The sequence below is a fragment of the Ixodes scapularis genome, unplaced genomic scaffold (assembly GCF_016920785.2).
Source record: "Ixodes scapularis isolate PalLabHiFi unplaced genomic scaffold, ASM1692078v2 PGA_scaffold4__175_contigs__length_147842914, whole genome shotgun sequence".
NCBI lineage: Eukaryota > Metazoa > Arthropoda > Arachnida > Ixodida > Ixodidae > Ixodes > Ixodes scapularis.
In genome coordinates this window covers 92,966,636-92,981,087 of record NW_024609879.1, presented here as the reverse complement: position 1 = coordinate 92,981,087, position 14,452 = coordinate 92,966,636, and the positions used below count along the sequence as shown (strand labels likewise).

At 45.3% G+C, this 14,452-nt stretch overlaps 1 pseudogene; it reads left to right on the top strand.

Moving 5' to 3' along the window:
- Positions 1-4,306: 4,306 nt before the first annotated feature.
- Positions 4,307-4,993, top strand: LOC115330982 (annotated as a pseudogene).
- The last annotated feature ends 9,459 nt before the right edge of the window (positions 4,994-14,452 follow it).

The following is a 14,452-nucleotide window of genomic DNA, read 5'->3' as shown; positions in this document are numbered from 1 at the left end:
ACTACGCAAATAAGCAGCAGCACGGCACCTGCTTGTCTGATACATAGTTCCTTTTTCTTCCGTGCGAGCTCCTCGGCAGCCCACAATCCAAACAAGGCACGAATCAGAAGCACCAACAGTTCTGTTGGTGCTTCTGCTTCGTGCCTTGTTTGCATTGTCCAACCAGATCACTCAGGAGCAGAAACTAAACAATGCGCAGGAAGAAAAAAGACTACTGAATCCGATACACGATCGCACTTCTTGTTCTGGTCCCACTGCATAAACAAATGCCTCGTGTTGCACGATTGCATAAACGCGTTGGTAGTTTTGGCTTGGCTTGTGTTGACTTGACTTGGCCCGGCTTGGCTTGGCTCGAATTGGCCAGTGCCCGCATTCCCGCATGGCGCGCGCGCGTGCTGAGTTTCTGCGGCATGCGCGCGTTGTACAAACACAAAAGCAATAAAAATGTTTTTTTATGTTTTCTATTCGCCCCTTCACGTGGCCCAATAGCTAATAAATTCCCTTCCACACTCCCCCTTCTTTTCCCACCGGATATTTTGCATTGAGGCAGAGGGATGGCTTTCTTTTCTGGCTCTCTCCAAACTCGCGCGCCTCGTGGCTGAACTCGATTCCGAATATAATGCGAGGTGCGTTTTGGAGCACGTAATTTCGAAAAAAAACTCGCGTTATATTCGTGCAAATATGGTAGTCTCACTTGGCGCAATATGCAGTCGTTTTGCCAACCTTACATTGGTCACTTCATCCAGAGAAGGTGAAAAGATACATGTGCTGTAACTGCATTATTTCTCTGCAAAAGATGTTTTTTTTTCCTGGTACATGGTTAGCCAATAGCTATTCTTGAAATAATAGACTTTTAGCATAGGATTGGGTGTTGCAGAACACATTCTATGTGGCTATAAGCCAGTGTGCTGTTTACAAACAAGCTAGTATCTGCTCGCACCCGGTGTAAGCATGACGCGTGTGCGGAAACCAGATTTGTGAGAAGGGAAGCGTCTGTGCATGCTCCGTGCCGACAGCGGTGCCACTGTGGCGGCATGACACCTTGGCTGCAAGCAGGTGTATATACTTGTAACAGCATTGAAAAATTTCTGCTCCAAAGCTATATCCATTAGTGCACTCATTGTGATGCCAGCTCTCTGGTCATGCCTTTGGTAAACAGAAATAAAAACTTTGAAGTTTCAATAATTGATGTGAATTTATAAAAGCTATAGCAAGAAGATGTGTGATGAATAGCATGCAAGTGCTGAAAATGTAATTGTTTATTATTTACATGAATAGTGCATGGTGCATATTAGAATGTGTTGCCACATCAGTGTCTGCACATTCAATTTGATATGCCACATGTTCCGAACAGGACTTGCCTCAGGCACCACCTGCAAAAAAGAGAAGGGCTAGTGGAAGTCTCCCCAGTAGTGAAGGATAAACACCAATGCCATGTTGGTCTTTACTCTGCATGCAACAGAGTTGACATCACAAGACACGAAAGGATGCACTTGGGATAAAGAATATATTAAAGTGCACCACATCTGTGAGAGACTTAAAACATGCACCCGCCTTGATGAATCTCGGAAGAATTCATTAGGGAGAGCGCCATACCTGTGCTAGAATTGTCAGAAATCAATCATATGAGCTGATCTATTTTTGCATCGATGAGGTGCCACCTTGAGGGGTACCCATTTTGAAGTACCTGGAGACACCCATTTGTACTGAATTCAAGTTTCTCCATATGTTTTAACTCCCGATGACTTTTGGGGTTATACATTTGTGAGCAGTATTTTTTGGATAGACATTTGCGTAATTAATTTGATATATGTGAGTGTGTGAAAAGTAAGGAAGGGTGTGGTGTTTTGTGCAAAGCTCTCCATATTCTTAATATAAAAAGTTGTCACTTGTTAAAAGCATGTCCAATGAAGTGGTTTGTGCGACAAATAGGACTAGAAGTGTCTTGCTATTTTATTTGGTTACACAAATCTGTTGCTATGGGCCTTTTTGCAAACGCCGACCTCGAGGTTCCCGCATTCTTCCTTGCACTGCAGGAAAACGTTCGCTACTTCCTAAAGGAGTCTATTACAGCCCCAGATGTAATGGCAGTGTGATGCTCGCAACAGAAGATTGCTTGGCCATTTTGGGAAGCCTTGCTTTTGAATATTGATTAAATGTTTGCTTCCAGACTTTTTTTTTGTGAAAAATAAAATGCTCTTCTTAAGTTCTTTTTTTAGAGATGTAAAAAATGTAGTTTTGGATGCTGTTACATGAACTGAGTACTTTCCCTGTAAGCTTAAGTGTTTCGAAAGGCATAAATATAAGGCTACCAATTTTCTGCATTTTTTGTTAAATTTGTGTTCCTTTATTTTGTTCATTTATAAATAAATTGTTTTTTTTTGCAGCTGTCTAGCTCTAATACTTCCGCTGCTGTATATTGCTTCTTGTTAGAAATTGCAGCCAAATGTAAAAAATCTACTATAAAGTGTCAATGAAAAAAGGGCAACATAAGTAAAAAAAGTGAGTATTTGTACCGGTAGAGCTGATTGAAGTATAACCCCACCCCAACCCCAATTACGATTTCCTCAAATCAAGAGGATGAAGTAAACGCCAAACTTGTCCTGTTCGTTTTACTTGTGACTTTCTTTTATTTTTTCTGATCTTTCATGTGACTAATTCTTTCGCTACAATATGCTTTTGGTCTCCGTTGCAGTCTGCCATGTTGTGGTATTAAAAAAACAGTAAAATGTTCACATCGCACCAGCGACACTGCCTTCAATTTCTTCTCTTCTCAAACTTGCAGGTTGACTCTGACAACCATGGCAAGATACAGGAAATGGCACATTGCTGCTTTGCCAGACAGGGTCCTTCCCGCTGACCAACTCAACTTTTGGGAACATGCATTCTCTGTGCAGTGTGCTTGCTTATATTTAGTCCGTATACTTTCCACTGTTTATTCATGTAAAATCTCGGCAGATGTTTTTCGGCGTTTATTTCTTTCCAAAATACTGGTGCATTTCGGTGAATTGTCCTGTGCAGACGCCTAAAACGGCGTTTATCGACGGAAAAATTGTGAAAAGAAAGAAACAAGAGAAGGAGCGGTTAAACTTTTATTTACATCTGATACAGATTGATCCTCATACTTCATTATTGTGATATATACTTTGTTTCAGCTTAAGTTGAGACACACTTCGGCCCAAAAAATATAAAAGACACTTCAAACCACCCAACTAGGGTCCACGAAGAAGGAGGCCAACCTTCAACAGGGCAATCTACAAAAGTTCACAATGAGGCCAAACTTTTGGGGACATAAGCTAAAGGTCAAAGAAACCAGCACTGATAGAAAAAACTCGTCGATCACGAAGAGACCTATGGAGACCTATGCTGACAATCATCCCACACCCCCGTTTAAAAAAAAAAGGATTGTGTCTGACAAATGTCTAATACAACTTGCTCGGATAAAAAAAACAAAAAACACTTGTTTGTACAAGAGTGTCCAAGAACCGGTATTTTTCGGTTTCAACTAATTCTTTATTTTCGACACCGACGGATGTTTATTAGTGCTTTTCGGTTAAAACGGGAAAATACACAGCCTACTTATATCATTCCAGCATCATTGAATCAAATAGAGTGTCCCCTACTGCATCAGTTGGATCGCAGTTATTTAGAGGAGCGCAAGCATTTGACCCACTTTATCACATTCACCACCAACCCATTTGTGCAAACAAAACCAGTCTGAAGTGGTTGTCTTGCACCGTTTGCTCTGGCCCGGTAGTTTGAGACTACAAGATATCAGCACGTGTGGTTCGACCCCATTCTTCCACTGGAAGGAGTGCTTGCATACTCGAATAGTGTGTGATTTTACGTTGATTTGAGTGGCATTGGCTCTACAGTGACATTTTGTAGGACATTATTACGACAGATGGAAGTCACTACGTGGTACCGCCACAGTACCATAGCATTCACTGCAGCCTTCTATTTCATTCGAGCTCCGAGGCCCAGAAATTGGGTTTCCTTATTGTTGCTTACGGCTATTAGGATGCGAGATCAGCTGCTTCAATCAAAGATAAAGTGCACATGAAAATTTTCTGCATGAATGGGCTATGCTCATATCTTTTTCATTATCCCAATGTGTGATATCACTTCAACAAAATAACAGCTTTTCCTGATACTTGAATCATTCTTTCCTGTCAAGTTTGTTTACTTTGTTCTGAAACGAACAGGTCTCAGTACACTTGTTCATCTGTGCTAATTTCTGCTGAACGCCGTGCAGATTTGTCAAACTTGTCTAATGTTGGCATGTTGGCATTGAACATTCTTTGTTGTTGAATCTCTTTGTCTTGTTTCTCGGGTTTCCCCATCAGTGCCGACCGATGCTGCCTTCCAGGACGATGAGGACAGCGAGAGCGACTCCTCTTCCCGAAGCGAACTGGTTGAGTGGCAACCCACGACGCGGCCACGACATGAGGACATCTACGACTGCGAGTTCTGCCCTTATTCTAGTCGTAATCTATCTTCTGTCATTGACCATGAAAGGACACACACAGGACAGAAGCCTTTCCACTGCTCTGTCTGCAAGAGAGTGTTTGCTCATACGTCTCACTTACAGGTGCACATGAGGACTCACACGGGTGTGAAACCATTCAGTTGCGAGGTTTGCCAGAAGGCATTCACCAGGAGTCATGACCTCAAGATTCACAAAAGAGCACATACTGGTGAAAGACCGTACCAATGTGGCACGTGTGAGAAACGATTTTCGACAAGAGTTCACCTGTTATGTCATGAGAGAATACACAGTGGGGAGCGGCCTTACAAGTGTGAAGCCTGTGGGAAAACGTTTACCCAGAGAAGCAATTTAAATAGGCATAAAAAAGTGCACATGTGAGGGATCTGTTAGTTGTTCACCTAAGTTGAGAAACAGGCATATTCACAGTTCTAAACATTATGAGTTGCGGTTAGGCAACAGCCGTAGTTCTGCTATGTAGCATTTTTATTTTGTTTTTAATTACCTTATTTTAGCTGCTTTTACCTTCTTGGTAAATATATGCTTTAGGTCCTATGGAGCTACGTTCGACGCTTCATGTTTGAGTGTATGAGGAAACTGAGTAGTTTCTAAGTTCGGAGATTTCAAAATGCTCAAGTATGATGCAGTCAATTTCCAACTTTATCTGTGTACAGTGAAATTTATCTGCTTATTTCTTATTTTGTTCACACTGATCTATCATGTTCGTGCAGTTGTCGAACTCTTATTCTTTTACAACTGTACTTTTCTTCTTGCTAGAAAATCTGCCAAATGTAAAACCTGAAATTAAAGTGTACATGAAAAAAAGATTAGTATTTGTACCGTTTGAGCCGATGGAAGTATAACCCCGCCACAACCTTTCCTAAAGTGACAATGAAGACGATTTTAATTTTTTTTTTAAATAGTGTTTTTAGGCTTCTTGGGAACCTAGCACGCTGCCAATTTTTTGTAGACATTTGTGACGTGTATTTCTGTGCCTACGAAGAAACCGAAACTGAACTATCTCCATTCTCATTTCTGGGCCTCCACAAACAGAGGTGACGTACAAGTGACGTCTAGTGTGAATAGTCGGTATCGGTAGCATTTAGGAAATCGAGACTTGTTACTGCAATGGGTTATAGTATGGTGCCTCGATCGCGTCTTCGACTGGTGTGTTTAGCGCCCTATCCCGCCCATGCATCAAAAGTGGTCCCAAGGTGGCAACAAATGACGCGAGTGTAATGCTGTTGCCTGTCGCGATCCTGGCGGTTGGCCGTTGAAATGCTAGTGAAAAGCACGAGCGAACGCGAGTGTCGCTGTCGTCACGGCGTCGCTTTAGGCGTCCCAACTTCCGGCTGCTCTAGCTTCCGTGAACTGTCACAGTGAAAAGCGACCTGTAGCAGAACAGGCGTCTGCTACATTTACCACAACTGTTGGAACGCCGCCAGGGTCGCAACCGGCGACAGCATGACACTTTTATGACGTCATCAGGCGGAAATCGAGGGACCACTTTTTTGGCCGCGGTAAACACACTAGTCGGAGACGCGTTCCAGGCACCATAGTTATAGCACCGCAGTGGTGCGATCGTTTCTTCGGATCTATCAACACGGACAACAATGCCGCTCTCACGAGCGAGTTCGGTTAGGGCTTCCGTTCAGTGACCAACGGAACGGGAGTACGTGTGTGGCGTCCTTCGCCATCACCCGACAGTGACCGTCCAGCCGGCAACGAGTGGCCCGCTGGCTCCGAGCAGCAAAGCAGTGAGCAGCATTCGCGCAGGCGAGACGAGAGCGGCGCGTTGCCGAAGGTCAGGGGCGCAAGGGATTCTCCACTGCTTAGGGCAGGCATCTCGCTCTTGCGACAGAGGGTGCTAAATTTAGACGGGCATGGCGTGGGAGAAATTAAATCATTCTTGGATTGTTGCTCCTGAGCAATACTGGGCATGAAACGATTAACTTTTGCCCGGGAAAAAGAGGATCCTGGTGGTTACCGGGGGGGCAAGGGGGGCGGTTGCCCCCCAGTTCTCAGGGTGGGGGGCAAGGCATGTGTTTTGCCCCCCCCCCCCCTTAAAACAGCCGCCACTGGGCAGGGTAAACACTGGCCGATGGTGCCCAAAAGATAGGGCACCGCCCCCCGCCCTTGGGGGGGGGGGGCAGAGGGGGGAGGTCTGGATTGCCCCCCCCACTCAAAAACAAGTTGGTACGCCACTTCTTCGGCCTTTGCTTCTCACCAGGATGATTTATTCAGTTGCTTCTTCTTTCACTTCTCCCATCTCTCTCTTTTATTCCACACTCTCATCTTCCCTTTTTCGCCTTCTTAGGTGGCAAGGGCCAACCTTGGATGGAAACAGGCCCTGTGCCTGCAACCACACTGGTATCTTGCACAGGCAGCAATGGTAGAATATTTGCATCAGCCAAGCCTTGCTATGGAACAGTACCTACCCCCTTGTTGGGCTCTGGGGTGGGTGCATGGCGCAACCGGGCACTGAATCTCCTTCCCATGTATTATGGGTTCTAAACAAAAAACTTTCCTTGATTGGTTTCCGAAAAGGGGCCTCACTGAAGCACTATTCTCTGAGAAAACAACAAAAAACAAACGCAAAAACAATGTGATCCCTTATGTCACGTGACCCCCCCCCTGAGGTCACGTGACCTCAGAGAGTCACCTATCCCTCAGTACCCTTCCATCCTCCTCAAGAGCTCCGCTCTAATCCGGCGTTACAGGGAGTTGTAAACGGCTTTCATTTTTTTAATTTATATTAATGATATTTCTATTGGAATTTCCTCTTGTAGTATTCGGTTGTTTGCCGATGATTGTGTAGTGTATAGAAAGATTAAGAGTTCAGATTTAGCCGCCCAGTTGCAAGCAGACTTTGATCCAGGCACGTAGACAGACTTGGGGGGTGGGGGGGCCATGGGCCCCCCCCCCCGCCAATTTTCTATTTTAATGGGACCTCCTCTCAACCCTCCCCGTCATACAGCATTTTGTCATAAGCGCCCCCGCTGCCCCCCCCCCCCCCCGAAACAAAATCCTGGCTACGTGCCTGCCGTGATCGTATTCATAGTTGGTGCTCTCTGACTATTCATGGAATTTCACTCAACGTAACTAAAATGCTCACAACCTAACCTAAAAACAACTGCTTATTTAACATGTGTTAGATCCATTTTAGAGTATGCATGCGGTGTCTGGGACCCAACCCAGAAAACGTTGATTGATAAGCTGGAGAAAATACTAAACAGGGCGGCTAGGTGCGTTTTCGGACGGTACGGGAGGAAAGAACGCTGTACAGAAATGAAAAAAAAGTTCTGGAAATTATTTTCCGTACGTCGGGAAAAACTGCGACTAAAAGTTTTATTCTCAATAGCTAAAAACAAAACAGGAATAAATAATGAGACTTACTTAAAAAAAGGAATGCGTTGCCGGTTACGCCGTTAGCGCCAACACTGCTCTCATTCTATCCCTAAAGTGCGATACAAACCAACGCTTCTTTTTGCGCCTGTAGGTCGTGCGGCTGCGGATGTGACGCATTTCGTGGCGTTTTTGCTGTTTCCGGGCGCGCTTTCTGAGTCAGAACCGTGCGCTTTGGTTTGGACGGGCGAAACTTCGGGCGAGCGCGCACGCAGGCACGAGCGCACAAGCAAAGTGCAACTGCGACAGACTGGCCGGCCAGACGGCGAGAGAAAGAGAAAAGAGAGATCGCGTTGTCATGTTGGAAGAGAATAAAAGGGGGGGAGGAGAGGGCAGCCAGACGGCGAGAAACGCGGAGCCGGAACTAGCTTGCCCTCCACCGATTGGCCGGGACACAGGTGCGCCCTACTACGTCACCGCGCGTTTTTGTGCGCGTTGAGAAAGAAGTTGAAATCAATTAACTTTCTTGTGCGCGCCCGGAAGGAGCGAAGAAGCGGCGCGACGTCACGAAAATGCGTCACATCCGCAGCCGCACGACCTACAGGCGCAAAAAGAAGCGTTGGTTTGGATCGCGCTTAAGGCGACTTGAAGACGAAAGCCCAAGCGCCGATACGGGTGATAGTGAACCTCCGAAGACAGCGCTCTCTCTGACGATGCATTTTTGGCGGATCATGCGACCCCAAAATCGCTCCGTATGCTTGACTATTCAGTCCAGTAGATCCCAGCGCGCTCTTGCATGCACTCCTGAAAGATACCAACAAAAAGCGCTCCAAACCCACCAAGGGAATTTCGTGTATGATGATTATAGAAGGTCTTGCCTAAGCAGTGAATGTTATTTAGTAAATGCACTTGGGTGGGCTATGCTGTGGAGAAGTGGAGATAACTCGTGGATGATCTCAAGAAGGGTTCTGCAAACGAGACCGTTCAAGTTTACTGCATTAATGACGCAGTTGTGAAACTGTCAAATTGAGGACGTATTGTCGCAGCCCGAAGTAAACTATCTTGTTAGCTTCAACTTTTGAAATGCTTTACTTGGCCCTCGGCGCAGAAATTTCACAAAACCGAAACTGAAACTAGAGTGGAACAATGTGAACGCGGCTCCGACTGGTGTGTTTACCGCGTCCAAAAAAGTGGTCTCTCGATTTCCGCCTGGTGACGTCATAAAAGTGTCATGCAAGTCCGGTGCGATCCTGGCGGTGTTCCAGCAGCAGCGGTGGTGGATGTAGCTAGAGAGGATAGAAAGGTGTAGCAGACGCTCGTCCGCTCGTTCCGCTGCAGGTCGCTCTCTGACAAACGTACTAGCTCCCTGAGGTGGCAATCCACGGAAGTTTCAGCAGCTAGAAGTTGGGACGCATGAAAACAGCGACACTCGCGTTCGCTCGTGCTTTTCGCCAGCATTTCGACGCCCAACCGCCTGGATCGCGACATCCGACAGCATGACACTCTGGCTTTCGTGACGTCATTTGTTGCCACTTAGGGACCACTTCTGATGAATGGACAGGATAGGACGCTGAACACACTAGTCGGAGACGCTTGGCAGCTTGGTTGGCTTGGTGGCTTGTCCAGCTTGGCCGCTTGGCTTCGTTGTGCCCGCGGTGTTCTTGAACCATAGAGATCATACATATTTCTTGAACATGTCTAGCACCCTTCTGCACTTTGCAGGTACAGTTTTGCATAGTATGTTTGACATTTGGAGCGCTTTGAGTTCACAGCGAGCAGCTAGTGCCTCTAGTGCTCTGTGTTTCACCGGAGTCTTCGTCAGGTGTACCACGGTCCACTGGTGGTACCACCATAACGGCGGTACAACTTACGACGACCAGGGCCGTACCCAGAAAAAAATTTCGGGGGGGGGGGGGGGGGGGGGGGTTTTCGGGGACAACGGCGGCCATTTTGAAAGTGTCTATTGTCTTATTTTCGCCTATGAATCATGTGCATCGGTGGCATATAATGGAGAGTTACAGCAAACCGGAGAACCGGTCCCGGTTTGGTACCCGGTAGCCGACCGGCGCCACTGCGCATGCGCAGAGGTGGAGATTAAAATCGGCTGGCTGCCAGTGCACCGACCAGGGCCGTACCCAGAAAAAAATTTCGGGGGGGGTCAGAACCCCCTAAACCCCCCCTGGTTACGGCCCTGACGACGACTGTGATGCCTCACTTAGGCTCGTTGCTTAGGGCATCGTAGTATTCGCGGCACCGTAATGAGGAAGTGTCGCGTTTCAAGTAGCCGTAAAGTGAACGGTGTGTCGCTATTCCAGTTTCCCAGGAGCCACGGACTAAGGAAAAGTGAAGTCGGATGATTGGCAGGGACCGCTTTGATGCCTCCGATTCCACCGTCGTGTGCTCTAGGCATTTCCCAAACGACCTGGTAAATAAGAAAGCCGTGTCCCGACTGAAAATGTGCGCCTTTCCGATGCTGCGCAGCTCAAGGGAGCGTCTACAGGGAAAAGCAGGTGGAGACCAGCAGTGCGCAGTCGTACCGGTAAGAGGTCTTTGGTGATAGCGAGTTGCCGGTCGGCCCGACGCTACGAGCTAACAGCACCAATCGTACAGCATCAAACGCGCGCCAACATGCTGTTCACCACGTGTCTGTACATGTTCTACTATCACTGAACAGATCATGCACAGGAAAGGCCCAGTGACTTGAGCTTTCGACGTTGTTTGATTGATCCCATCAGCTCGTAGCATCGGTTGCGTCCGCACCTAAGTTAAAACAAAGTATGCAAGCTTGTGGGGCCAATCACTTGTTGAGGAAAGCACCTCACAGTGTTTGCCACCTTTCTGTGCATGTGCTGTCATCGTCTGAATCAATTAACCGCAGTGCATGCAGCATGGCTTCACACTTTCCCAACATATTCAATGCAACATTTTCTCGCTCAACAGTGCCAGAAGAAAAACCACATATTTCAAGGAATGGAACTTCACTCGGTGAGGATTGTGCAGGAGTGCCCCTTGCCCTCATCTTCATTATCTTGCCTTATCTTTATCATTATCTTCATCTTCATTATCTTGACGTGACTGAGAGTGGGCAAGCTTGATATATCTTTTTGCTTAGGGAGAGCTAATGACTGAAAATATTGACATTATAGTCAAAGTGTTTGGTTCACTGTTGAAATAAGAGTAGGTATGGCTTCACCTGTTTCGGACGTGGAGGTAAGCTTGCTTTGTATTCTTGGTTACAGAGATGCCCCTGCTGTTTCAGCCTGTGAGGACACCAGTGTTCTGTCCTCTTCTGACAAGTGCCTGGATCTAAGCCAAGCAACCATTACTGTGGTGAAGCAAGGTAAGCTCCTCTAGCAGCATAACTCGTAGATTGTAGAACCAGGTGCAGTAGGCAAGCCAAACGTTGAAGCAGAACGGATCTTGTTAAATTCTGGGGCTTTATATGAAAACATGTAGTAAGGATTAGAAAGAGAAAGGGGTTTCAACGTACGACTATGGAACACCCAGTACCACTCTTGTACCCGTTACTGAAACACAGTAACGAAGTTGTTGCTTGTTAGCTATCTATGATTCATGATTTAAGATGACTTTCTGATCGCCCTTGCCTACTTGTCAGCCTTGTACCACATCACATCAAGGTTGTTATATCATGTACGGCCTTCCCTGTCTTCTAACCCATATTTGGTTTTCTGCTAAGGGTACTTACGCATGTACTGTCCAATGGGAGTGGGTAGAGCATTTGAAAGTGCTTAGGAAGGATTTTTTCACGGCTTCAGTCACCTATATGCACGACGTGAACAACCACTCGGAGTGCAAACAAAAGAAGAAATGCTCCTTGGAAGGCAAGGAGTGGTCTTGCTCCACGCTAGGGCTATTCAACGCGGAGCGAGCACGCTTTGAAACTGGCAAACTCAAGGGTCCGCCCTTGTGTCTGGCCAGTGCCTGTGGCCGCCGGCACATCGAAAATATTTCATTTGTCAGTAAATACTATGCCCACCAAAATAATACTTTCCCGGAACATTCCTATGGGTTATGGAGCAGGATAAAAATAGTTTCCAATGCCGTTTTTATTTAATTTTAGATTTTTAGGCCATGCCTCTCCTTACGACAAAGCGTGCGAAGAAGTCAAGGTTTGCAGTTGTGAATGTAGATACAGTGTAACCCACTTGAACAGTAATGAAAAAACCCAAAATTTCAATCGTTATAATCGACTGTGTCACATGTAGGGGTGTCGTGAACCACCCTAGGTTCGATTTCGAAAGGTTTCAATATTTTCGAAGCGAACTGAGGTTCGAATTCGAAAAATATCGATATTTTCGTACCGACCAAGGTTCGAATTAGAAAAATTCACAACTTTCGATCACAGCGGAGTTTCGAATTTGAAAAGTTTGAAGTTTTCACGGTTTCTAAAATTTCGGGTTCTAATATTTAGAATATTTTTTTTGCTTGAGGTTCAATAAATTCGAAGATTTCTAACTTTTCTAACTTGAAATTAGAAATATTCGAAAATTTCGAATTTCCAGGAATCTGGAATTCGAAAAATTGGAAGATTTCGAAATTCTTTGGATATAAAATTTGAAAAATTCGAACGCCTGGAATTTTTTTAGACATAAAGTTCAGAAAATTCGAAGATTTCGAACTTCTTTCTACATAAAGTTAGAAGAGTTTGAAGGTTTCGATTCTCTTTTATCGCTTATTCAAAAAAAAAAAAAAAAAGCTTTGAAGATTTTAAATTTTTTTTAGGTCCAAGTTTTCAAAGTTTGAAGTCCGGTTTTCATGTTCCTCCACAGTTTTAGTTTCAAATAACGTTTTCACGAAATCAGGTTTAGATAAGTTAAAGTGTGATATTTAGACTCCGTGAAGTTGGGTCAGGCAATTAAATGATTACGACGAGTGTCCCGGATGTCTGGATTATTTGCCAGTGCAGAGTGACGTGTGACCATAGATCAGTAATTGTGACCACCAGCCCAAGGGGGTCTTTAACGTGCATCACACAGTAGTGATCACACGAACGCACTGTTTTACGATACTCATCCAGTTCGAAACGGCCAGGGGCGGGCAGGAGTTTGAGGCTCATAAAAACCTTGAAGCGACCTGGCAAACTACCTCCCTACTCCTTGCACGCGCTGGTAGCAATCCGATTGAACGCCGCCCGAGTGACGCTGGCATATAGTAAATTAAGTTTGTAATTGTCCTGGAGGTTTATTTTCCGGGACGGCGGAAACACCTCGCAAAAAGCACAGAAGCCGACACAACTGGAGGTCGAGAAGCGTTCTACCATACAAGTGGCGTCGGAAGAAGAAAAACAGGGCGGGGTTCCTGCCCCCCTTTCCATCTTCCAGATTTTTCGGACTGTTAAAAAAAACAATACGGGGAAAGAGGGCATGGTCGAGCTTATTTTAATCTGAAATTATTTATGCATAAACCTACTGTCGCACTTCACTGCCTAAAAGGGGCACTGACACCCCAAAGGTCGTATTTATTTTTATTGTCTAAAACGATGCAAGTTGTAGTCATAGACACGCAAAAAAAAACGCATCGCGAAAAAAAATTTTCCCGCGCGCGCGCGCGCCTTTTTATTTTTGGCGTTTGATTTTCCCGCCTCTCGCCTCCTCGCTTCTTTTGATCGGTGACGTCAAAAATCAGGAAATTTAGAAGCTTTGTAGGCGACATCTCTATAACATTTAATTACGGCAATCTTAAAACATGTTTTTTAACGCAATTGCGAACGCACTACGGCCCTTCTTTTTGAAATACCAAAAATCGGGAGTTCGTTGTGGTGCCGTCTCCCGGATTTGTATCCTCCAACGGAAAACAGGCGACACCGCTCAAAACCGGTCCGCCGCAACGCCGGCGCTAGCCGGCGTTCGCTCCTATCCTCCTCGCTTTGGGTCGCCATGGCAACAGCAGGGAGTGGTGACAGGAAAGTGGACTCTCAGGTCTCCTCAATTTTTGACGTCAAGGCACCGGCGCCGATCGCGCGGGAACTTCGAATTCGGCATTTGGAAATTGTTTTTTTACTTCACGAATACTGAATTCCCAAATCTCAAATTTTGAGGGTAATGTCCCGGCATCGTTTTCAATCGTTTCGGATAATAAAAAAAAATATGATTTTGATGTGTCAGTGCCCCTTAAAAGATCGCACAGATGGTCATTGTCAGAAACTCGTTGTCAGAAGGCACTGCTCGTCACATGCTTATAGTGGTTCGGAAGTTCAAAGCTATGTCTTTTCGACCTAAATAACTGTGCCATTGATAAAAAAAAAAAAAATAAATAAACATAACAATAAATGCGTAGATAGAAAGCTGGAGAGAAAAAAAAAACAATAAAGAATTCCCTGGAAGTGTTGTATTCTTGCATATTCAGAGGCTCAGAACTTCGAAACAAGTTTCTCCTAAGTCCCAGAAACGTAAAACGGAAAAACAAATGTTCTTTTGTTTTTTTTAATTACGTGCTGGACTTGAACAATATTAAATATCTTCAATCATGAGCTAATTTATTCCTTAACGTGAAAAAACAAATACATTATTTTGTATTCTGCAGATGGCAATGATATGTACTGTCTGCAGTATTAATTTCAATGCGATACCTCAAGCAACTTAGGCAAAAAAAAAAAACAAG